This window comes from Octopus sinensis, linkage group LG10, assembly GCF_006345805.1.
Source record: "Octopus sinensis linkage group LG10, ASM634580v1, whole genome shotgun sequence".
Taxonomy (NCBI): domain Eukaryota; kingdom Metazoa; phylum Mollusca; class Cephalopoda; order Octopoda; family Octopodidae; genus Octopus; species Octopus sinensis.
The window spans coordinates 87,499,371-87,526,345 of record NC_043006.1 but is presented as its reverse complement, the minus strand read 5'-3'; the positions used below and the strand labels follow the sequence as shown (position 1 = coordinate 87,526,345).

Genomic DNA, 26,975 nt, shown 5'->3' with positions numbered 1-26,975 from the left:
GTGTGTCACAATGTAGACCCAGTCTGTTAGCTGTTTAGCTGTGTGTACCACTGTCAAGACAATCTATCATACTGCTATGCATATGTCTCATAGATCTCTCTCTCTCTCTCTCCCCCCCCACACACACAAACATTTATAAAAGTGAGTGAACAAACATATAACAGCAACACTCAACACTTGGAGTTGTGTGCATTGAGAAGAGCTGGACCTGTTTTTCCATGAAACTTCATGTATCATGAGAAGCTAAGCCAAACATTTACTCAGTCTGTTTATATTTATGTATTGTTAAATTTCAGGATGGTCATTTTTTTCTCTTCCAAATAACCATAAACACTCTATACTCGTTCTTCACATCAGCATAATTATCATTCTTATTTTAGTGTCTTTTGTCTTAAATCTTTCGTCACACATCCTGTGATCTCTTCAACAACTCTCCATCCCACATGTTTCCTCCTGTCCTGTTTAGTCCATTCTCCAGTGAGTGGAGTATGGTTATTTGGAAAAAAAAAAACAAAAAAAAAAACGAAAATGACCATCTCGAAATGTACAATATCTTTTACACCACAGAATTTCATATCAGAAAGCTTGCAAAATGAATGAATGAATGATGAATGAATGAATGAATGAATGATGAATGAATGAATGAATGAATGAATGAATGTATGTATGTATGTATGTATGTATGTATGTATGTATGTATGTATGTATGTATGTATGTATGTATGTATGTATGTATGTATGTATGTATGTATGTATGTATGTATGTATGTATGTATGTATGTATGTATGTATGCATGCATGCATGCATGCATGCATGCATGCATGCATGCATGCATGCACATGCATGCATGCATGCATGCACGCACGCACGCACGCACGCACGCACGCACGCACGCACGCACGCACGCACGCACGTACGTACGTACGAACGAATGAAGTCAGGTGGCTGAGTGGTTAGGGTATTTGGTTCATGATCATAAGGTCACAAACTTGATTTCTGACATGCATTGTGATCTTGAACAAGACTTTTATTTCACATTGCCCCAGTTCACTCAACTGGCAAAGATGAGCTGTACTGGTAATTCAAAAGACCAGCCATGCATGTCACATTGTGTCATGTTCAATCTCTCTGAGAACTATGTTAAGGGTGCATGTGTCTGTGGAGTACTCAGCCACTTGCATGTTAATTTCACGAGCAGGCTGTTCCATTGATCAGATCAACTGGAACCCTTGTCGTCGTAACCGACGCAGTGCCAGTTATATATTATATGTACATGTGTGTATACATGTATGCATAAGAAGGTAAGTTGGGTAAGTGTCTTCTACTGTGGCCTCAGACCAACCAATGCTTTATGTCTTACTTTGGTAAAATGACTGGAAATGTATGAACCATTGTGTGTGTGTCTGTGTGTGCATGCATGAATGAATGTTTACATTTTGCATGCTTCCCACAAAATACCACTGAACTACAAGCGGTGAAGTTTATCATTTCTCTATCAGCAAATTATCTGCAAACTCTGTACTTCTGAAGACTTGTGGAATAAGAGATCTCTTACTTGAAAAACAGCAAAGGGTTAGTGAGAAGAAGGATATCCAGCTGCAGAACAATGTCTCAGTAATATATATTCATATAATTCGTGCAGGGAAAAATGGACATGAAGAACAAATGAATGAATGTAGGATATGGCGTGTTCATCTGAATGATATTTATCAAAAACACATTGGTCAAAAGCATATTACCAAAGGACAAATTTGTTGTAAGACATATTCATACAAAGACAAAATGACTAAAATACAAATAGATTAGAAACATATTAGTTACTGAATATATCTTTTAAAGTGTTTGATGTTTACTAATATTAGTATAGCTCCGTATTTGCACAAAATCATACAAAAACTTAACATAGACTGGGTCTCTTTAATGATAAGAACCAATTACATTTTGAAAAGAAACACATATTTTTCAAGTTATCTGGTCTGGGATAAGAAAATAAACGTCAATAGAAATACATCAAAACTTAATCTCAACTAATTTTTTAATACAAATGATTTTAAAATGATAAGAACAAATTATTTTTTAAGTAATACATATTTTCAATTATTTTTTTATGTATGCATGGGTGTGTTCATTATGTATAGTGTCCTGTACAACAGATAGATAAATGTTCAAAATTTTTTAATGGAAATAGTTATAATGTTAATCATAATTTCTAACATAGACACATGACTGCAACCTTTATGAGTGGAGTGTAGTTAACTACATCTCAGGAATTGGGTTGCTACTAATGTTATTGACCCCTAAAGGATAACAGGCAAAGCTGATCATGGCAGAATTTGATTGAAGATGCTAAAGGGATGGAACACAATGCTACAGTGTATTACATGACTCTTTATGCTTTTCTTTCTTGCACTGTATTGTGTTTTGCCATTCCTAATTTTAATATTTTACTGTCCATTTGAGCTTTATTTTTTTTATAGCCTGATTCTTAATGGCCATCCTGTGTCTTCTTTACAGTATAAAATGTTTGGCAAACACATAAACAGGTAACATATATGCACAGTAACTAAAATTCCCTTTTTATTCTAAACAGCTACACTAACTCAAACACATATATGACATCAATTACTTTTCCTCAGTCATTAACTTCTGCTCCATACACTAAGCAACCACAAACACTTGGTAAGCAATCCCCGAGTTCATCTTGGACTACATATTGCCAACACAACACATATATTAATAAAGAAATCACAATAGATACTCATTTAATGACTGTCTTCCATGCTGGCTTGGATGGACAGTTTGATTTGATCCAGTGAACTGGAGGATTGCATTATACTTCAGTGTCTGCTTTGGCATAATTTCCATGACTGGATGCTCTTCCCAAAGTCAGTCCCTTCACAGAGTATAGTTGCCCTGGCACTAACACTAGTGTGGTTGCCAAGTAACTTGCAATACAAAAGAGTGCCCTCAACTGAGAGGGAGTATAGTAGAGAGGAGGTGACTTTATGCATAAGTTGAAGTATGATAGAAGGGACAAGAACAGGCTTTTTGCTGTATTCTGTTTTTTAGTTTCACCAAAAAACAGAATGAGAATCTTTAACTTCTGCTCGTCATGCATAATTTTACTGTAGTGAAGAATTTACAGGGTGTTGCATTACTCCTGGTCACTGTCCTAGTGTTCTATGTTCTGAAAACTGACAGCTTCATTTAGCTACATCATGCAGTGAGGTAATCACAGGGAACCCTAGTTCTGCCTCAAGTTTGAAAGTAGACATAGATTTTATATGATGTGCAGCATATTTGTTTCTCAGGAATGTATTCCTTAAGTGGGAAATTCTTTCTTTATATGCTAGTCTAGATTGTTTTGGCTCCAAATTGTAGACAAGTTCCAATTACTCTTTTAACATAAAATGGGTGATGAGATTTATACATTACATAAAGCTCTGTAGACTTCATATACTACTATCTGACTTTGTTAGTTGTACAAGTATTTCACTGAATAGAGGTTGATTATTGCATCCTTCTCTTGGAAATAGATGTGGGTGTCTGCTTTGAGCCTATGGGATCATGAGGCTGGATCTTATCTACATTTTTAAGGCATTTAAGCTGAAAGCACAAGGCCCCATCCCCCAGTGGACAGTGTGCTGGTCCATCACAGGGTTAACCCCCCCAAGTTCTTCTGGTACTCATTTTCAACTGAATGTGCTGGAGCAACATGAAATGAAGTGCCTTGCTAAAGAATCCAATGACTGTGAGCCTAGAACTTCAATCACGAAGCAATGTGCCTTCACTGGAAATTGATATTGAGTTCATTCATATTCTAATCAACTTGGATACTCTCTTGGCATTGCTAGATTATAAATGTGTTGTCCACCAAACTACAGATTTAACATTTCAGAATTCAGTGCTCTGGCTGTGATAGATATCAAGATGTGATGTTTGATGTTGGTGGTGAATGAAAATGTATTTCTAGGGCTGCTTGACATTGATTGGTTGGCTAATCAGCCATTCACATGAAACTTGTGTGGCTTAGTCATGATGTTTACTTGGCTATACCAGTGATCTGGTTTTGAATTTGCTACAAATCCTTTATAACCTTTATTACCAGTGATAATGGTGGACCTACAGTTATTTCTTCCACTTGACATTTTGCTTCTTTTGAATACAATGCCACATTTGAAATGTCTTTCAACTGTTGTTCTTTATCCACAATGGAAGCTTCATTTCTGAACAAGACATATTTCTTTCTCACACCACACCTGTTTTTAGAAAGTCTTCATTTTTATATTCTTCCTTCTTTCATTTTTATACTATTCCTTCTTTTGAATACAATGCCACATTTCCATGGTATCTATCTTCTTGTCTTTTCTTGAAATCTCTATTTGCTTCCAGTCTTGCTCTTTGAACAAACAAAGATTTTGTGATTGCAACATGACTGACTACATATTAGCTGGAAAATGACTCTGATAATGACGTGTAGAGTATTTATTGATGATAATTAGTGCAACCTTGATTAGGATGAATATCATATTGTGTATGTGTGCCAAGTTATAATGGCATTACATAAATCTTCTGCTGTTTTTGTTTAGTCCCATTTCAACCCTACCAGAGCAGCCCTCTTATCATCAAAGTTATTCCAGCTATGATCATCCTGTTTTATTTCTTCTTTAATATAGGAGTGCATGCATAACTATATTATTCATTAGTCAATGTGTCCATTTATTCCCCAAGGTAGCAGAGTGTGGTTTAAGGAAGAGTTAGCTGTTATTTCCAGCGGATCAGGAGACCATTTAGGGGCTTTTTTTTTATTAGGTCATAAACCTCTCACATTGACTGTCTGTGAAATATATTTTGTTTTTCATTAAAAGGACATTTTTTCTTTCTGCCTTCATTTATAATAGTTATGAATTCATTATTGCAGTCTACTTTGTCCCTTCTAATAATAACACCTACCCATTAAGTGACCTGATGTTATGATTACTCTGGAGTGTCTTCATTCATTTGTATTTTCCTTTTTAGAGATATCTGGCAAGGCATTGTAGAATTCTTCAATACTTTTGGATAATCCTTTTCTGCTCATATTCTTCAGATTCTTCAAGCTAAAAATTTAGTCATGAGATGTACAGTTTAAATAACATCTATAATACCGCAGGTATTTTTAAAAGTAGATGATGCTTAAAACTTGGAACAGAAAAAGATATTGAAAAGTCCTAATGGAAGGAATAAAATAAAAATGAAGACTTGCTAAAAATAGGTGTGGTGTGAGAAAGGAAATACGTCTTATTCAGGGATGAAGCTTCCGTTGTGGATAATGAACCATAGTTGAAATAAATTTTACATCAGAACATGTAGAAGTTACAAAATGCTTAATCAAGAAATCTGATTTTGATTTTGGCTCAATATAGATACAATGTTGAACTTAAGTATCCTAAAGCTGTATTAGTAATTGTTAATCTGAAGCTAGCTTCAGGGATTAGGATGTTAATAATGTTATCTTAGAAATAAAACTTGTGGCAGTATATATATATTCAGGAATAGAATACTTAATGCAAGCCAATTTTAATTTTCATTCCAGTAGGTTCTGATTTCAAATTCTCCCGATGGTCAACCTTCTGGGGTCAGTAGTTGTATAAAAGCTAGTAAAACACTGGTGGTGACTTGGTTGAATGTGAAAGAAACTCTAAAAAAAAAAAATGCTTAAAAGATTGTTCTTACAAAAAAGCAGAACAAATTGATATTTATTTACACCACTATAAACATTCATCAAACTCAACTATATGGACATACACAGACATTGAATGTATTGAGCATGTATGTGTGTCCTTTATTGTATGTTTAGTATATTGTAGATCATTTTATAGTTAGTATAATTTTACATCTATGTATATATGTGCATGTATAGCAGATCAGTAATCCAAAAGTGTAAAGCACTTTCTCACTATATCTTTTTCAGATTATTCAGAGATTCAGTTTCAGTTAACAGAGCAGAATAAAGGTGGATTTTTGGCTATATATATATATATCTGTTTGTGAAGTTTTTGTGTGTGTATTTGTTTATTTCATGTTGTTTTTGTTGTAGTAGTATTTATTAAAAGAAATCAATGAAAGTAGTCTTCTATAGTATAGCAATTATATTGTATTACATGTGATGTTGTCTGTTTTGTTTATATATTCACTGTTTACAATTAAGATATATTATTATTTTTATTTAGTCCTAGGTCAACCCTGATTGTGTAGACTTATAAATAAAAGCTTTCTATCGATAACCAACCTGTCATATTTTTAGGAATAGTGTATTTACAACTACGTTATTTCAGTGTGCTTTTTGAAGATTTCTGTGGTGTATATTGAATGATATTTAGCAGTTAATTATAAAGGTTGTGCATTTGTGTAGATGCTTCCTCATTTGCTCAAATGGAAATATTGTGTTATGTATCTTGTAACAACCTGAAGAAAATTAAACTAATTTTAACAATAACAAAATACTATAATATTACCTCTGACAATAAACATTAAACATATTAACAGCTGTTGTTCTTTATTGGATATCACCTGTTAATATTTGTAATTATTTGTCACGTTTGTAACTGAATCCAGTATTTATGAACTAATCATGGTAATATAAAACCATGTCCTAACTAAATTACTTTCCACATATATTGGTTGTCACTAAATCTTATCCAGAAATTCTAAAAATACTCACAACTTTTATCTCAGAGTGTCACATTGTTGAACATTTGTAATGTATATAAATTAAATGTTAGAAGCACAGAACAGTATTTTTTCAATACAGTTTTGAGTAAAGGTTAGTGCTGCTCACTTACTTTTCTCTATCTTTATTCTTATCATAATTATCATGTAAATTCCCATATGTTCATAATGGTTTTATTAATGTGTTTTACATTTTAAAACAGAGATTCCACATTTAAATTTATGTCAATGAAAATATGTTAGCAGGCTGTGATTGATTTGTCCAAGTGTCCCTTTATTATACACATCTACTGTTGAATACTCAAAATCTACTGATACAACACAAATACCTGTATATTTACACACAACTGCATACTAAAAATACAACTAGACACATGTAATTGTTAAAACCACTGAAACAATATCTAAACGTCCCTCAGTTCATAATCTGTAAAGGAGGAAAACTCATTGGATAAAGGAATCTAAGAGATACCATTTATGGAAAAAAAAATAAATAAAGGGGGATCATGGTTAATAGATCTTTGACAGGGGGCTGAATTACTACTAAATGTACAACTACATAAATACAGACACACAAGCAGCACATACCATGTGAAACTATCTATACATAATTGACTGATACTGTTTTTGCCAACCCTAGAAATATGAAAGGCAAAGTTGACCTTAGCAGGATTTGAACTCAGAATGTAAAGTGTCAGGAAAATAAAACGTCAATGTATTTTGAACAACACATTAATGATTCTATCAAATAATTTGCAAGTAGAGAGTACTCAATACTTATATAGATTACAGTTATTGATCAATAGTGGTGAAAGTTGAATACTTGTCCATAAGTTAAAACTTTACGGTGGCTTTGAGCATCATTCATAAAGGCAATTATTTGTATTACTAATTATTAAGGAATTTTATTGAAAAAAAAACAAAAAAAAACAATTAGTAACTTTGATTTATTAAAATTTTGCTTACTGGGCTCACTTTATATGATATCACCTTTTTATATCAATTTTTCCATACTGGTGTACGTTGGATGATCTTGTTGCCAATCCTTTCAGCTGTGACTCAAAAAATGCAGAGAAAGAATGAACTTGTTCAACAACCCATGCACAAATACATTCACACATATGTGTGTATATACATGTGTGTGTGTGTATGCACACACACACACATATATATATGCGTGTGTATATATATATATATATATATATATATATATATACACACGCACACACGAATACACACATATACAGATATTTCTACATTTAGCCTGCCATGTATCACTGGCAGGCTAAATGTAGCCTGCCTGTCAAGGACCTTTCTTCAATAAAAAATATATCGCTGTCCTTTAACCCCAGGTCAGCCCCAAATAAGTAGATCTCTTTTACTTGTTTCAGTAATTTGACTGTGGCCATGCTAAAGCACCACCTTTAATTGAGCAAATCGACCCCAGGGCTTATTTTTGTGAGCCTAGTAATTATTCTATTGGTTCCCTTTCGCCAAACCACTAAGTTATGGTGACGTAAACACACGATCATCGGTTGTCAAGCGATGTTGGTGGGGACAAACACAGACACACAAACACACACACACACATACACACACACACACACACACACACACATATATATATACGACAGGCTTCTTTCAGTTTTCGTCTACCAAATCCACTCACAAGGCTTTGGTTGGCCCGAGGCTATAGTAGAAGACACTTGCCCAAGGTGCCACACAGTGGGACTGAACCTGGAACCATGTGGTTGGTAGATCTATGTACAAAAGTTTTCAAACTATAGCCATCCTGTCATATTTTTAGGAATTGTTTTTAGAACAATAGTATTTTAATGTGTTGATATGCAAAATAGTGTATATTAAAGGAAATTTAGTGGCTAATTGTAACAGGCTGTACTCTAGTGTGGTAGCTTCCCCACTTGCTGAAATGAAAATATTATGTGTTATTGTACCTAGTAATTACCCCACAGAAAAAAAAGAAAATGAAACCAATTTTGACAATAATAAGATAAATAAACTAATCGTACCTCTGACAATAAACATTAAGAATCTTAACAGCTGTTGTGCACTATTGGACACCAGCTGTTAATATTAATAATTATTATGGCCACACATTCTATATTACCTGAACCAAACTGACTGTGGACTAGTTATAGTAATATAAAACAATGTGTGAACTCAATCACTAATAGTATATGCTGGTTGTTATCAAATCCTCCCAGTGAATTCTAAGGAAACCCATAGCATTTTTCTCAAAGTGCCACATTGTTGAACAATTGTAGTAAATATGAATTCAATGTTAAACAACCAGATCATTTTTTTAAAATGCAGTTTCGATTAAAGGCAAGTGCAGCTCTGCTACTTTTCCCCCATTTTCGTTTTTATTATTTTCATTGTATTCATAACTATTATGTAAATTCCAATATGTTTTTAATGGTTTTTTACTGTATTTTACATCTTTAGATATTGATGCCATACTTTAATCTCCATCAGAGAAAACATGTCAGTGGAATACGCTTTGTTATTCCTTTATTACGTACACGTCCTCCTTAGACATGCTTCTACACATACACTCTTGCACACACACACAAACACAAACAGCTGTACTGATTCACCAATACATACATTACATATATATAAAACTACACACTCAAACTCATAAACTAATACAACACTTAAGGGCTACTGATATGGTACCTAAATTTCCCTCAGTTCACAATCTAAAGTTTTACATATGCGACCTGTTAGTAGATTAGGAAAAAAATAGGCTAGTCATGGTTAATACATCATTGTGGTTAGTATGATTGCACATATACAAACACACAAGTAGTAGATACATACATGAATGTGTAGCTAACTATACATAACACCAATAAGAAAAACACACGCATACACGCACGTCACGCGCGCACACACACACACACACATATTTTGCTACATTTAGCCTGCCCTGTAACAATGGTTTTCAACTCTTTCACTTGCAGAATTCCCTTTTTATTTAAATAAACTTTTCAATAAAATCCAGGCTTTTGGAAGGTTTGTTTACTCTGCAAATTTTTGACTTCAGCTTACAAATCATCTGTCCTATCTTCATGGACTCTCAGGGTTTCATTGATCTCCACGTAGGGTAACACTACTCAATAGTGATGCATACATATTAAAAGATCTTAGAAAATGAATGTCATTCTAATCATATCTGCATTGTCCAGAAGGATAATTTGAGGAGATTTTATGTAGAGCTGTATAAACTATGTTACATTTCTATTTCTTTGGACACTTCATTATTATCATTATTATTATATGTTTGCCTTTTGCTCTGTATTTGTACAAGTTGACTCCAAGTCTCACCCAGAGACCTCAAGAGACAAGTTAGAAGTTTATGTTGGTGTTATGCCTCGAGTGTCATATATTTGATTTTGCACATAGTATTGTTCTAGAGAATGTTTAAGAAAACAGAAGAAAATTATGAGTTTGTTTTAAAATTTGAGATTACTTAGACAGTATTTTACGTTGGATATGGGCAGTTCCCATGAGCACTATCTTTTAAATTTCTGTAATCTTGGGGTTTCCTGGTATCTGAGCTAGGTAGCAATCAGCCCCTTTTGCTATCATTCCTAGGACACCTATGACAACAGGTATTGTTTTAGTTGTGAGGTTCCACATTTTGCCAATTTCTATTTCAACTTCTTTATACTTGCTCAGTTTTTGGTAGGTCTTAACAGATACATTTATATCGATTGGGACAGTCATATCAATGAGGATGCATGATTTTTGCTGAAGTCTTTCAGTATAATGTCTGGCCTATTTGCACCTACCTTACTGTCAGTTTGAATGGTGAAATTTCCAAGGTGTGAGATGTGATCATTTTCAAGCACCAGTTTTTTTCCATGGGGCAAATCCAAGTTTTCCATGGGGCAAATCCAAGTTTTTGCAGATTACTCAGTGAATATATTGTGCTTCTATGTAGGTGCAGTCTGCACATGGAGACATGATCAATGGTTTCATTTTGTTGTTGACATACACAACATGTTGGGCAGCTGCTGTTCTTTAATATGCTGGCCTGGTAGTTTCTTGTAGGTAGGCATTGATCTTGGGCTGCTATGATAAACCCTTCTGTTTCTGAGTTTAAGCTGGAAGCCACTAACCATTGATGGGTAAGGGCTTTGTCAACATTGGTACTATTAGCTCTCTTTGGGTATTTGCCATTGAGAGGTTTTTCTTGCCATTTTTCAGTAAGAATGTCTAAGGCAGCAGTTTTAGCATGGGCTTTCACACTCTTAGTTTTTCTGTGCTTGTTTCTAGTATGTCTAATTCTGAAATTTGTTGTATTTGGAATTCACTTCGATATTCCTTTGCCTGTTTTGTTACTGAGTATGATGCTTTCTTGTTTTCAAGCTTTGAGACAAGTTTTAACATCCAGTCATCAGAGTGTTTCGGGTAGGTGTCTAGGCCAATTGTGGCAATATTCATTGTTAAGTTCGATTGTAAAAGTCCATGGCCTCTCTCTCTTTTCTTGGCAGATAAAGTCATTCTATATATGCCTTAGGGTGGTGCATTCTCTGCATTGTCAAGAATTTTCATATTTTTCTGTCAAGATTACATATTTCAGTAATTGAAGTCATGACTAGTACGGCTAAAGTATTGATTGCTTTGATTCTGTTTCTTGCATTCAGCTCTGTCTTGAGTATTGCTCTCACTCTGTGATAACATTCTCTTCTGATCCTTTCCCTCATCACTGAATGTTAGATTCCATCCCCTTCAAATATCCCTAGGTATTTGTAGCTCTCTGCTGGTTCTAATTCCTTTATGGCATTCTGCTGGTGAAGATTAACATTGGATGTTTCTGTCATTTTGCCTTTGATAAAGGTAGCTTTTGCATATTTATCGAGGTCAAATTGCATTCTGATGTCATCACTGAATTGTTTAACAATCGCTAGTAAGCCCTTGAGTTGTTGGTCATTTTTTGCAAAGAGCTTTGAATCATCCATGTAAATGAGATGATTTATACTTTTATCAAACATTTTATAAATGTATTGTACATCTTTGAGCAATTTTGAGTGAGGTATTAAGGCTAGACAAAAGAAGAGTGATAATAGAGAGTCACCTTGGAAAATGCCACATGAAATTCTTACATCTCCAGCATTAAGAGATTCATTTTCACTGTTCAAAGTCAGTGTGGTTCCCCATGATCTCATACTTACAGACAAGAAGTTTCGCAGAGTAGGTGCTGTTTGATACATTTCCAGACATTTCTTAATCCAGCTATTATCATTATTATTGTTATCATCATCATCATCATTATTATTATTATTATTATTATTATTATTATTATTATTATTATTATTATTATTATTCTATGTTTGACTTTTGCTTTATATTTGTACAAGTTGGCTCCAAGTCTCACCCAGAGACCTCAGAGACAACAGGTTGGAAGTTCATGTTGTTGTTATGCCTAGTGTGCCATATATTTGGGGGGGTGGGTGGGGATGTTGTACTAATGAATGTCTAAAAAAAAAAAAAAGTTTTTTTTTTTTTTTTTTAAACCGAAAATTATGGTTGTTATTATTATTATTATTATTATTATTATTATCATTATTATTATTATTATTATCATCATTATTATTATTATTATTATTATTATTATTATTATTATTATTATTATTATTAAGGCAGCAAGCTGGCAGAATTGTTAGCACACTGGGAAAATGCATAATAGCATTTTGAATGTCATTACATTCTGAGTTCAAATTCTGCTGAGGTCAACTTTGCCTTTTACCCTTTCAGAGTCATTGAAATAAGTACCAGTTAATCACTGGAGTTGATGTAATCAACTAGCCCCTCACCCAAATTTGAGGCTTTGTGCCTTTAGTAGAAGGGATTATTATTATTATTATTAATATTTCTTCTTTCAATTTTGTTTCCATTTCTTGCTGAGTATCTTTCCAACACCTGGTACAAGAAACTGACTGCATATATTGACAGGTCATTGAAATAAACACAGCAGATTGTTCAGTTACAAAATCAATTGAAGTTGACAAAAATCATCATCATCATCACCACCAAAAAGTCATTAGCAAAATTAGAAATATTTTAGATTAAAGGAGCTACATTATGTAACTTAGCCTCTTTGCCTTTAGATTATAAGACCTTCCTGAGAGGATATTGTAAGCACCAGTGTAGTATTTGAGTCAAGTTAATTGTGTAACCTGAAATTTTAAAGAAGCAGGTTAATCAGTTAAACTGATACTAGTACTTGATTAGTGACTTATTTTCTAACCCAGAAGAACTGAGGGCCAAAGTTGTCCTTGACTAGATTTGAAATCAGGTAATAAAACCCTGGAACAAATACTACAAGACATTTATTCCTATACTGACCCTGCTAATTTACTGCCCCTCTAATAATTTTTTTCACATAGTTCCAAAATAAATATCAAATGGAAATTGTAGTTGTGATACTGGTGGCACGTACAAAGCACGATCCGAATGTAGCCGATGCCAGCTCTGCCTTGACTGGCTTGTGTGCCAGTGGCACATAAAAAGTACCAACCGATTGTGGCCGCTGCTAGCCTCCCCTGGCACCTGTGCCGGTGGCACGTAAAAAGCACCCACTACACTCACAGAGTGGTTGGCGTTAGGAAAGACATCCAGCTGTAGAAACACTGCCAGATCAGACTGGAGCCTGGTGCAGCCTCCTGGCTTCCCAGACCCCGGTCGAACCATCCAACCCATGCTAGCACGGAAAACGGACGTTAAACGATGATGATGATGAGTTCCAAGAGCAGCAATTTGCGAGGAGTAAAGTGAGTTATATAGGCCCCAGTAAATAATGATAATGTTCAATTAATTTATCCATTATCTATTTTAATATACTTGTATTGATTTAAACTGTAATAAAGGTAGTGAGTTGTAGAAACTGGGTAAAGTGTTTGCCTGCATTTGGTTTTGTTCTTTTATATACTGTATTTACCAGAATAAAATTTACACATTAAAAAAAAAATTCTTTATGTATAAACAAAAGAAAAATGGTCTTGCATCTCATGCAACTCTATTACAGATGGGAGACCTGGCTCCATAGACTAGGGAGCTGGATGAGCATAAGTCTACGATATCCAATAATTGTTACTAATTAAATAATATTGAAAACATACCAAAACGACACAGTCTGTTAGCATGAATTTATGCAAAATTGCTTAAGGTATGTGAGTAGTTATATGGGAAAGGCACATCATCTCATTAAACCTCCTTCCTCAACATACATAACCCACACCTGATATATATATTACATTATTTAACTCTTTCGTTACTGTATTCATTTTGAGATGCTCTGTGTTTCTTTCAATTATTTTAAATATAACAAAGAATTTAGTAAAATAACTTAGTTACCATTCAGTTAGTGTTAGGAGCATAAATTGGGACTAAGGTTTGGTGGAAGATTTTAATTCAAAACTTATGAAAACAAGACATTTATACTACAGAGCCAGAGCTGTTTTGGCTGGGTTGGTAATGAAAGGGTTAATGATTATTATTTATCTTAACTCTGTTACCTTTAAGTAACTTTTTAATTATCTGAATGAAAAATTTTAGAAAGAGGAATGAAATGTTAAATTTTCATCCACCTGTCAGCTGTTTGCAATGAGTGGATGACAGCAAAACCATAATGGGGTGTACAAAACTGGTGGTTGATCGCAGTAACACAAAATATCACTCAGAAATACAAGTATTACATCCAGTACAGCAATTCTCTTGACCAAATTATAAACAACTACACAGTTGATCTGAAAGATGATAATGTTGAAATATAGTACTCACGGAATGTATTTTATTTATGATAAATATATGGTTTCATACATTACTCCAATGTTCTCAAACAATGTGTTATTTACATTTTCCCCTTACAACATCTCTTTAAGAAAGCTTTCAATAAGTGTGTAATGAAACCTACTCAATATGTTTTTCCTAATATATAATTGTAAAATAGGGGTCCATCTTTTTGCAAGAACGCATTTTATATGCTGCCAAATATGATATATAAGTTCAGATCTTACCATGACAGATTATGTTTTTTTTATTTTTATTTTCTGTAGATTCATTAAGTAAATAACCATTTATATAATGCATGAATTTCTGCATCATTGTATGGTAAACAGCACACCTAGATGTCTTAATGTTCAATACATTTTTGGATATTTAGATTAAAAATATTTTAATATTTTAATAGATTTTCCTGATTATACATCAATTTATCTGTATTATTTTCTTTTATATTTTTTCCTAGAGATTGTTGCTCATTGATGTCTATTGGGAGTAATATCTGTCAGGAGACAACCTTTTGTCTGACAGTCCTTTAGAAATTATATCAAATAATGTCATTATGTTTCTGTGAGAGAGAAGCAGCCTATCCTGTAGTACTTAGTGGGGCTTAGCATATGTTAAACAGCTTTGATGCATGCATGCACGCACACATATATGTACAAATAGTACTGCACTAAATGACTTTTAAATATATTATCAGATAGGAAATTTTCTATTACTCTTTTTATGTGTCTTCATTCAATATTTATCAATAATATGCTTTAATATATTTACTGAAGTGCACTAAATGCTACTGGGTTTGTTGTTCTGTGACAATTCAGAAATGTTAATTTCCAATTCTTTCTACATGACTCTTTGATCAAATTACTTTGTTCAGATTTTATGATATTAAAAAAACCAGCATAGTTTTTTTTTTCTTATCTTAGTTCCTTAATATGGTCACTCTGTTGTATTTAATTTTATATTCCACTAACTTTCTTTCACCTAGTCCTTTCTTTGTTGGAATTCCTGTCAGAACCATCAATATCTTGTGTTGTCTTGAGAATTGCCATTAATTTTTGTATGAAAATGTCATTCCACAAGTTTTCTTTTACAGCTCTTTGTACAATTTTACTGCTTTTTACTGTTCAAGAATTTTCTCCACAAATGTTTCTTAGGGTCAAATGTCTCTTGATTTCTCTATCCAGTTTCATCTTCGAAGTGAATGTTATTTTCCATAGCTGTGTAGTTAAGAAGTTCACTTTGCAACCACATTATTTTGAATTCAGTTCTACCATATGGCACCTTAGGCAAGTATCTTGTACTATTGCCCTGAGCCTACTAATGCCTTGTAAATGGAATTGGTTGACTGAAAATGTATGGAAGCCCATCATATATATATGTGTATATATATATCTTCATATATATGTGTGTATATATATATATCTTCTTGTAAGTGTGTATATGAGCACTATTGTTGAGATAAAAACAACTTGTTTTTTGCTTTTGAAGAAATGAAGTATAAAAAAATTTCACTTACTTGTGAAACAGGTAACAGTTTGCAACCAGAATTGGTGTTCATCTGTAAAATGCTGCTTAAATAACTCACTGTCCAGCCTAGCATGGAAAAATGGACATTAAATGGACAAATGAATTTATATTGGACCAGTAGTTGCTTTCATCCCATATTATGGAGCAACTGTTCATCATCATTATCATCATCATCATCATTGTTTAACGTCCGCTTTCCATGCTAGCATGGGTTGGACAATTTTGACTTAGGGCTGGCAAACCAGATGGCTGCACCAGGCTCCAATCTTGATTTGGCTGAGTTTCTACAGCTGGATGCCCTTCCTAACGCCAACCACTTCGAGAGTGTAGTGGGTGCCTTTTACGTGCCACCGGCACGGGGGCCAGTCAGGCAGTACTGGCAATGACCTCGTTTGAATCTTTTTACACATGCCACCAGCACAGGTGCCAGTAAGGCGATGTTGGTAATGACCACACTCGAATGGTGCCCTTTTATGTGTCACCGGCACGAAAGCCAGTTGGCTGCTCTGGCAATGATCACACTCGGTTAGTGCTCTTGGCACCCTACTAGCAGGAGCACAATTACCAGTAAGGCGATGCTGGTAACGATCACACTCGAATGGTGCCTTTTATGTGCCACTGGCATGGAAGCTGGTTAAGCCACTCTGTCAATGATCACGCTCGTATGATGCTCTTTGCACTCCGCTAGTATGGATGCCAGTCATCGAATGTGATTTTGATTTTTGATTTCACTTGCCTCAACAGGTCTTCGCAAGCAGAGTTTAGTGTCCAAGGAAGGAAGAGGTGCGCATAAGTGGGCTGGTTATACTCCTGGCATGGGCCACAGGTTATGGTCTCATTTGGCTTGCCAAAATCTGTGAGCAGTATCTGTCATGTACTGAGCAGGTATATGATGGCACTTTGGGAATGCTTACTCTCATATCTATTCTAATTTAGTCGTATATCCTCTGCCATTTGTGTAAAGCATTTCTATTTGAACACACCAATAGTACTTTTATGTCCATTTAGTTGTGTTTTTCACTGTCGCAGCTTATCCATTAGACTTTGTATCATTTATAAGTTTCTCTTCGTAGGCTCCATCTATTCTATATTGTTGTGGAACTTGTTTCATTGTTTCTGGTGTTATTTTAGATTTTGTGTTTATTGTGCCTTCGAACAAAAATTGAGTATAAGATGCATCAGATGTAGTGTGCAAGGGAGAACATTGTGCTAATATGGCCATGTGTAAAGAAGTGAAAATCTGGGTAGACCCAGGAAGTCATGGGATGAAGTGGAGAAATATGGCCTTTGGATATTGAGAGCAAGACCTTTGGCAATTTGCTGTGGTTGAGAAGACATGTCAAGTCAAGTTAAATCATAATCATGGCCAGTGCTGGTGAAACATAGAAGGACCCTGTGCTGGTGACACATAAAAGGACCCTGTGCTGGCTATGTGTAGAAGGCACCCTTGCTGGTGACGTGTTAAAGGCACCATGTAAACTATGTGGAGTGACTGGCATTAGGAAGGGCATCCAGCTGTAGAAACCAAACTAAAACAGACCAGAGCCTGGTGCAGCTCTCTTACTTAAAAGTTCCAGCCAAACCATCTAATCTATGCCAGCATAGAAAAGAGACACTAAATGATGGTGATGATGTGCTAAGTATATTTTGTGTGGATTATGTTATTTTATTGATGAGTGTTTTGTGTGTCATGTGTTATAAAAGTCAGGTGGTGACTGGTAGAGTGTGGATTTTGTGGGTTGTTTGGTTATTGGGTAGCATTTCAACTTGTGTAGAATATTAGTTGTTGGTTGTGTCTGGAATGTATTATGACATTGGTGATGAATATATATGATAGTGTGTTGTATTATTTATTGGATGGTGATTGAGTAAAGATGGTGCTTGTTTCATAGAGTATGTATTTTGAAACTTGTTCAGGAAGCATACTGTATATGCTGTGTTATTGAATGGTATCTTGCACATGGGAAATTCTTATTAATATTGTTTTTATTATTACTTGTAATATATGTGCTTTGGGTAACAATATACTTTGTGTAGCTTTTTTATGGTTTAAATAATTGTATGATATCAGTGACCATATTCTTTCTTCTTTTTTTTTTGCTTTTAATTGCCCTATAACACCTGTTATTACAGAGATTATGTTTCCCAAACCTATATTGTAGTTATTTCCAAGTCCTTCCACTTACAGAGTTCTGCTATTTATTTAAGATGATTTGTATCAGTTAGAATGAAATCATTTGTTTTTAAGTGATTTTCTTTTCTCTTTGTAGTTCTCAGCAATAAAGCTGGATAGTTTATTGATAGCTCTTAGTCAGTGTGTACAGCAATGTCTCACAGTGTCACTTCTTCATCATCCCCATATCACTGTGTGGTGTGTATTTGTATCACCTATTTTCTCAGCTATTACTCTGTATTAAGCACAAATATAATGTGCTGATAATATTCAAGTGTATTTTTTCTCATTTATTGTATAAAATTGTATCAAATGTTAATATTTTCCAGGCTATGTGTAATCTCTCTTACACAAATGCATTGCTCTCAATGTCTTTATTTAAGAATGGTCTTTACAGGTTTCCTCATGGTTATCGTTTTATGTTTCTTCATTGCAAGGGGGGTTATCATCATCATCATTATAATTATTATTGTAGTTGTTGTTGTCGTTAATTTCATTTTCATTATTGTTGTTGTTGTTGTTATTATTATTATTATTATTACTATTATTATTATTATTATATGCTTCCACTGCACATATGAGTGCATACAAGCAATGTCTTAATTTTTTTACTATTGTAGTCAAATTATTCTATGGAATATGTGTAGTATAACATGCAGTGTGCTGTTTTCTTCAGTATTATAATTATTTGGTTGTAGATTGACTGAACAGGTAGTGATAGGAACCACGTCTGGCTGTATTTGTTCTGGCTCTTTGCATTCTGAGTTCAAATCCTTTGCCCGCCAACCTTTTGAGCTTGGTAAAATTAAGTACTAGTCAGGTACTGAGGATGTTGGAATCGACTTATCACCTCCTCCCAAAAGTGATGGCTTTTTCCCTAAATCAGAAATCATCACACCATTATTCTCCTCCTCATCATCATGTATGTCTTTTACACTTTTATGCAATTTCTTACTGCATTTCTTGTTGCATTTCTGTCTTTTGGTGGTGTAGAGGTGTTTTTGGATACTGTAGCAACTTTGCTCTGTTGTGGGATTTTTTTGTTGTTGTTGTTGTTGTTTTAGTGTTTCATCTATTGGGAATATTATGTCCAATGTGAGTTGTGATACATGTTTTAGTGTCAATGGTGGATGTGTTTGATGTATACTGCATGAGTCATATCATATTAGTGGGTGGCAACTGGGCAGCATTTACTTTATCACTCATCATCATCATTTAACATCAGTTTTCCATGCTGGCATGGCTTGGACTGCTTGACTGGAACTGGAAAGGCCAGGGAGCACACCAGGTTCCACAACCTGTTTTAGCTTGGTTTCTATGGCTGGATACCCCTCCAAATGCCAATCTCTCCACAAAGTGTACCACATGCTTTTTATGTGGCACCATCACCAGCACCCACACCAATGCTTTTTACTTGGAACCTTGATTTCAGTGTTGTGCATATTGGTATCAGTGTCATGTATAGTGTGTGTAGTGGTGCTAGTTTATTGAATGGTGGTTGCATATAGTACATGTTGTGTCATATTGCTTGATGGTGTTCCATTGGACATGTATTGTGTTAGTTGTGTCAGTGGGTGGTGATTATACAAGGTATTTGTTGTGTTATATTGTTTGGTTGGGTTCCACGGAACATGTGTTTTATTATTGGTGGTAGTTGTCATCATATAACGTCCTCTTTCCCTACTGGCATGGGCAGGATGGTTTGATAGGGAACTGCTGAGTTGAAGGAGTGCATCAAGTTCCAATGTAATCTCAGGCATAATTTCTATGACTGGATGCCCTGTCTGATGCCAACCACTTTACATAGTGCTTTTTTTTTCATATCACTGGTACTAGTGAGGTTGCCATGTAACTTGCAAGACTGCAAAGAAAAGATAAAAAGGAAATGGAAAAAGCTTACACTCCTAAAAAGGAGTATTTGGGAAGGAAAGGTGTTGGTGGGTGGTTGTATGCCAGGTGTTAAAAGACAAGCACAGGTGTTTTGCTGTAGAAGAGATACATGGCTATATTAGATAAGAGGAATGTAGTGATAATGTGTTATATTGTTAGGTGGTATTCCATAAAACATGTGTGAGTTGTATTATTAATGTTGATTGTATAGTTATGTGTTGCTGCATTGTTTAGTGGTATTCTATAGGATGTGTGTTGAGTGAATTTTGTTATTTTATATGGTGGTGATTGTATAGGTATATGTGGTATGTCTATTTTAGTTTGTGCTGTTAAACTGAAAATGTCTTGCATAGGATGTTGAGTGTGCCATATAGGGTTGTTGTCTGGATTGCATAATGTTGTGAGACCTGATATAGATTGTATACTGTTATTTACATACAAAGTTGTTAGCAGTTCAAATATGCTTGAGGCATATTTGAACTTGTAAGAAAGCCATTTGAACTGGTAATAACTTTGTAATTATATAAATCTCTGCTTAGCACTGTCTTCCCATATTTTGTTTATGGTAAACAACTGATTAGTGTTACCAGTCATTGAACAATGATGGGAATATCATGAGAGAGACAATCTCTCTCACATTAGCTCACAGCACATCCTGTCAGGTTTCTGTGGCTGAAGAGGATGTAACCATTCCAGAATGCATGTATTCCACAGTCTGGTTAGGTGGCACTGTGAGCTGTTTGTCTGCAGCAATAAATTTTCTTCGTGACAAAATACAGTGAATAGATTTCTTACAAGTTTGAGTATGCCTCAAGCATATTTGAATGGGTAACAACTTTGTATCTATACATATCACTTCTTAGCACTGTCACCCCATATACTGTTATTTATATATTTTTTTTACTCTACCTAGCGCTTCACTTATTAACAGTTCTATTTCAACTTTCCTACCCTGCACTTACATATTTTACTTTCCAGATCCTTCTGCACTGACAGTTTCTCTACATCCTTCCAGATGATATTTCAGCAAGGTTTACAATTTCTTATTTTATTTCTTTACTACCCACAAGGAGCTACACACAGAGGGGATAAACAAGGACAGACAAACGGATTAAGTCGATTATATCGACCCCAATGCGTAACTGACCCCGAAAGGATGAAAGGCAAAGTTGACCTTGACGGAATCTGAACTCAGAACGTAACCGCAGACGAAATACTGCTAAGCATTTCGCCCCGCATGCTAACGTTTCTGCCAGCTCGCTGCCTTTACAATTTCTATCCAAATACTGATATTTTTGTTCCCATGTTGGATTATTTTATCTCTGGATGGTATGCCTTGATGTCCATCTCAGTCTGGATAAGCACGTCCCCAATGACTATGATCAACTACTTTTCATAAACATTGTCAGCTACACATTTATACTATTTACCAGTTGTTCCATCAGAGTACCAACATATTGCCCACAAAATAAAGCTACTGGTTCAGTCATATTTGTGAAGTTACCCAAACTTGGCAAAAATTGGGTAATCACAAGTAATATGGCTAGGTATCTCATTGAGCTGGTAGTCTATACTTGTTAGGGTAAAGGCAAGGTATTGGTTCTGTGCTGCTAAAATTAGATGTTATGCCTTAGTCTGATTTCCTTTTATTTCATGGTCAATGTACACAGAAATTTTCCTATTATGTAGTTACTTCATTCATATTGGATCTGGATTGTTTTATTGTTGTATTCGTACCGTGTGTTTGTGTGTGAAATGTTCCAAATTACTTGGAGATTTTCTTGTTGAAAAATCAACCAACCATATTGTACTCATATCATCATAAACTATCAACAACTAGATTTTTTCTTTCATCTTAGCTATAGAACACATATATGGAATTTGCATTTATTTTGACCCTTTGCAACTGGAATGGATCTCACTTTTTATCAAATTTCTGATGTTGGTCTCAAACTTTGTAATCTTACACTCTGAAAAAATTACTTTTCTGACCCTTTTCTTTCATGGCTTCAGCTTGATTTCCATCAACTTCATTGATTCGAAGGAATTTGCTTGTAATCTTCTCTTGATTTGGCTCCTTCATGATTATAATTAAGGAAACCTCATTGCTGAATTTTCCATCTTTTGAAAGTTACTCTCACATAATTTCCATACCAAATGATATTCTCATAAAATCACTAAACCTTTCTATAATCTCAGAATTAAATTATTGAGTCAAATTCTATAATTAATTAAAGAGTCAACATCTAAATGCAGAGCTGGTTCACTGAAGACCAAATTTCACTGAGAGCCAACGAAATAAGTAACCTTGGGAAATATTGCATAAGTATTCTGTATGACTATATATATATATATATATATATATATATATATATATATATGATGAATAAAATTCTGCTCCACATATTCATGATGACTTTTAGAAGCTGAACAAATTTTATAGAACTCAAGAACATCCAAGATTCATTTCATGAATTGGTTGGTTTTTACATATATTTGCATGAGATTTTTACTACACAATCAAGTATCTCTATATTTTTAAGGTGTATGTAAAATTATAATCTACTGACCCAAAAAACAATAGTTCAGGTAGTTTAACCTGGAGATTTTTGTACCAGGCATTAACAAATGCTTTGTTAATTTCAAATGTAACAACACTATTTATGCTTAACATCTCAAAAGCAAGGGAAGATTAATGGGTGGTATAGAGAACAACTTTCCAAGTAGATCAGACTCTATGGAATATATATACTTGTAGTTACTGTGAGGGAAGAAGAACCAAGAGTGTTGGAAGTGGTTGTTGACAGCTATGCACATCGCCTTTCAGATATTTAATGGGAGCAGTATAGGTCAATAGTTAGCAGTATTGGAAAGGTTGCTCTTCTTGAGGGATGGCATACATATTAAAGATTAGGATGTAAAGAGAACAAGGTTGATAGTTTAGGCAGGTATAAAGGCTAATTCTAGGTATATATTTTGATACCAAATATATAATAAAGGTAACATTGTCAGGGCTGACAACTTTCTTGATTTGAAGTAAACTATTGTGTTCTCACACTTGGTTTATATGTAAAATGTTGGAGAAAATTAGTGGATTGAGAAAGGGAAATGTCACTGATTGTTGAGTATGAGCAGTACGAAACTGGATATTAATTTGACACCAAATATAGAAGCTTACTGATTGTGGAGCTATCAAAGTTGAGGTGTATCAGTTGGGTTGAAGAATTCCAAAACATCAGTAAAAATTGGCTTGGCAAGGAACCAAAAATACATAGTTGTGGGTGAAAGCAATTCTATTTGTATGGATGTGGGCTTTTCTCTGGATGTAGAGTTGTTTTTGTAGTACTTTTACCTATAGCAATACGGAGGCTTTTGAAGTATGAGATTCTGTGATGTGTGGGATGTAACAAGACACATAAAAGGATGGTTTCAGTCATTTTGGAAGATTCAACAGTAGAGCCTATTTGCTGGCACAATTAGCATAAAAATATGGGAGCTCCATCTAGTGAGCTGACATGAAGGACCATCGGTTGAGTAATGTAATGTTGATTACACCACTGATAGGTTATGGTTGGTTGTGGTTAGAACATAGTTTGAAGATTTGATAAGTGCAGGGATGGTGAATTCATAGCAATAAACTGGCATGCAGTTTTGGCAATGCTATCTAGGTTGTTTTTATATTTCGTCAAAGCACTAGCCCAAGTGTAGAATCAGAACTCAATTGTCAGTCTCAGTTGAGCTTTGTAGTGAATCAACAACTGTTGGGAGCTGAATTATTTTGAGACTTTGAACTTTGAAGAAGATAGTGTTTAGAATTATTGATATATATATATATAATATATATATATATATATATATATATATCAGTGGATTATTGATATATATATATTTTTGTATTAATGGAAAACCTCTATAATTGGCTAATGAGTACTCAGCATCTTAAATCTGTTGTAATACTTACAACATTTAATAAAATGATGTAGTACGAAACGATCGTACCAAATTACCGGAGTCATTCTTGTTGCTTATTTTGATTATATATATATATATATATATCAGTGGATTATTGATATATATATATTTTTGTATTAATGGAAAACCTCTATAATTGGCTAATGAGTACTCAGCATCTTAAATCTGTTGTAATACTTACAACATTTAATAAAATGATGTAGTACGAAACGATCGTACCAAATTACCGGAGTCATTCTTGTTGCTTATTTTGATTATATATATATATATATATATATAGTGATTGCATATTTTGAGGTGCCAGTTTATGAAGACAAGGCAACTTTGGTATGAGGTGTCTAGGCTGATTCATGTGTGAAAAGTTAATGAGAAGAGAAGTGTAATGTTACCTATGCAGATGTGAGTTTTGTTGGAAGAGATTTAGAGTAGTTTGTTATTATACACACAAAAGTGTGTTGTGGAGGCACAATCAACTATCGATAGTGTAAGTCAGGTAGAACTGCATTAGCATACACTGCAATAGGGGAATCTGTGAGAAAGTTTTTGGTCCAAGAATGAGAGACAGATGGAACCTCTATCTAAACAAGCAAATTAAGAAAAAGATTTTTGTAACAGACATAACCAGATGTTTTTGCTGATGTCAAGCATAATAATGTTGTTTAGTTAGGTAAATGATGTGGAGTGAGATTCTTAAGAAGATGACTTCAGTAACTCATTTAGCTGGGTTTTTTTTATGGGAGCAGTGAAGTACATTTGCTAACAAAAATAATTGGTACATAGCATATGAATGCTTGGTGAGTAGCTGTGATTAGTGGCCAAGTGATACAATAGTTACAAAGGTGGGGATGGCTTAGGATTGAGATTAGAAAGAAACCAAGGGTGTGGAGGGATCAGAAATATGTATATAACTGTTATAACTGTATAAAGCTGAGACTAGTGTAAGATTAAACTTCTATACCAACACTGTTGGTATGGGATGAGTGTGAGAGCTAGAAGGTGTCGTGACTACTAAAGTTGCCTGCGATGATGACTTCTAAGAGGAATGAAGTGGGGGTAGATATCCTTGATGCAAGTTAAGAGATAGTCAGACAATCGTTGGTGGGTGGAGTTATTAACAGTGCAGTAGAAGTATCCAATATAATTAGGGGAGTAAGGAAAGAAGATACTGAGCTCTTTACTCTTTTACTTGTTTTGGTTATTTGATTGTGGCCATGCTGGAGCACTGCCTTTAGTCGAGCAAATCGACCCCAGGACTTATTCTTTGTAAGCCTAGTACTTATTCTATCAGTCTCTTTTGCCAAACCGCTTAGTTACAGGGATGCAACACACCAGCATGTCAAGCAATGTTGGGGGGACAAACACAGACACACAAACGTATACACACACACACACACACACACACACACACACATATATATATATATATATATATATATACACACATATATACGATGAACTTCTTTCAGTTTTCGTCTATCAAATCCACTCACAAGGCTTTGGTTGGCCTGAGGTTATAGTAGAAGACACTTGCCCAAGGTGCCACGCAGTGGGACTGAATTCGTAACCATGTGGTTGGTAAGCAAGCTACTTACCACACAGCAACTCCTACGCCTATAAAGCTATTCAATTTTTCTATAAAAGTCATGACAATGGAAGCGAAATATGATGTCTATATCTTGGTATGGAACCCCTAGCTTGGACTTGGTTTTCTAGATTACTTTCTACTTTCGGCAACTATCCTTCCTCCCCATAACAAATTCTCCAACTCTTCTCTTTCTTAATAACTCACAAATTTCTAATATCTAACTAAATATGTTGCTTTACAACTATGAAATGATCAACTAAAAATAAAGTATAATAAATGAGATAGATATTAAAATTTACTAAAGAGTGGAACTTGAAAATATCAATAATATCATAGAACTGGCAGAGTCTGATGTGAGTCATTGGAAAATTGCCTTGAAATAACACCAACTTGCTCGTTTGCGGTTGTGTTGAGCATGGCTGCAGTTCTTCTATAAAAAGAATGTATATTATATCAATGATTGGTTGGAAGTGTAAAAGTAAAATATATAGACAAATGGATGTACTAATTGTCATGATATATTGCCATGTTATTAAAGTTTCATATTTTTAGTCACAACTGATGATTTATGTTTTTCTTTTTTTAAGAATTCACTGGAAAGTTTTGAACGGTAGCAGTGAAGATAGCTGGATATATTTAGCTAGTTATTTGATTTTAAACTGCACAATATATATATATCTGTGTGTGTGTGTGTGTGTGTGTGTGTATGTATGTATATATATAAATATGTGTGTGTGTGTATATATATATATATATAAAAATTAAATTAGAGATAAAACCACTATTAGGCAAATCAAACAGTGAAAAACATAAACCGAAACATAAAAATAAAAATAATTATATATATATATATATAATATATATATATATATATATTATATATATATATATATAATCCTAACACATATTATAGGATGAAAATTGGGTTACTCCAGTTCCATGATTGTTGTTAATTACCAGCCAAGTAATTTTAGTATGGTTTTTGTTTATTTGCTACAACTTTTAGACTTGGTTACTAATTACTCAAAGGGAGTGTTGTTGTTGCTGTTATATGTTATCAGTTGCAGTTTCATTGGGACAAGTCTTAGTGTTTTGACATTTTCCATTTCTTGGTTTTATAACAATGAAAGCAGTAAAGGAAATTTACAATATGGAGTGTTAACCCAGCCAAGAACTTCATGTGAATCACACCCAACTATTGATACGCATCAGCAAGTCTGAAATTTTACGTTATTTTAATGTGGCATGACAATGTGTGTGTGTGCATGCGTGTGTGTATGTGTGCATGCGTGTGTGTA

General features: G+C 34.4%; 1 protein-coding gene across 1 annotated transcript in view; it reads left to right on the top strand.

The window, feature by feature from the left end:
* The window catches only part of LOC115216696 (endoplasmic reticulum aminopeptidase 1), a 1,296,444-nt gene that overhangs the window by 258,307 nt on the left and 1,011,162 nt on the right, over positions 1–26,975 (top strand). Inside the window, exon 2 of the mRNA XM_029786223.2 lies at positions 5,955–5,996. The gene's annotated coding sequence lies outside the window, so the exon portion shown is untranslated. The remainder of the gene's footprint in view (positions 1–5,954; positions 5,997–26,975) is intronic.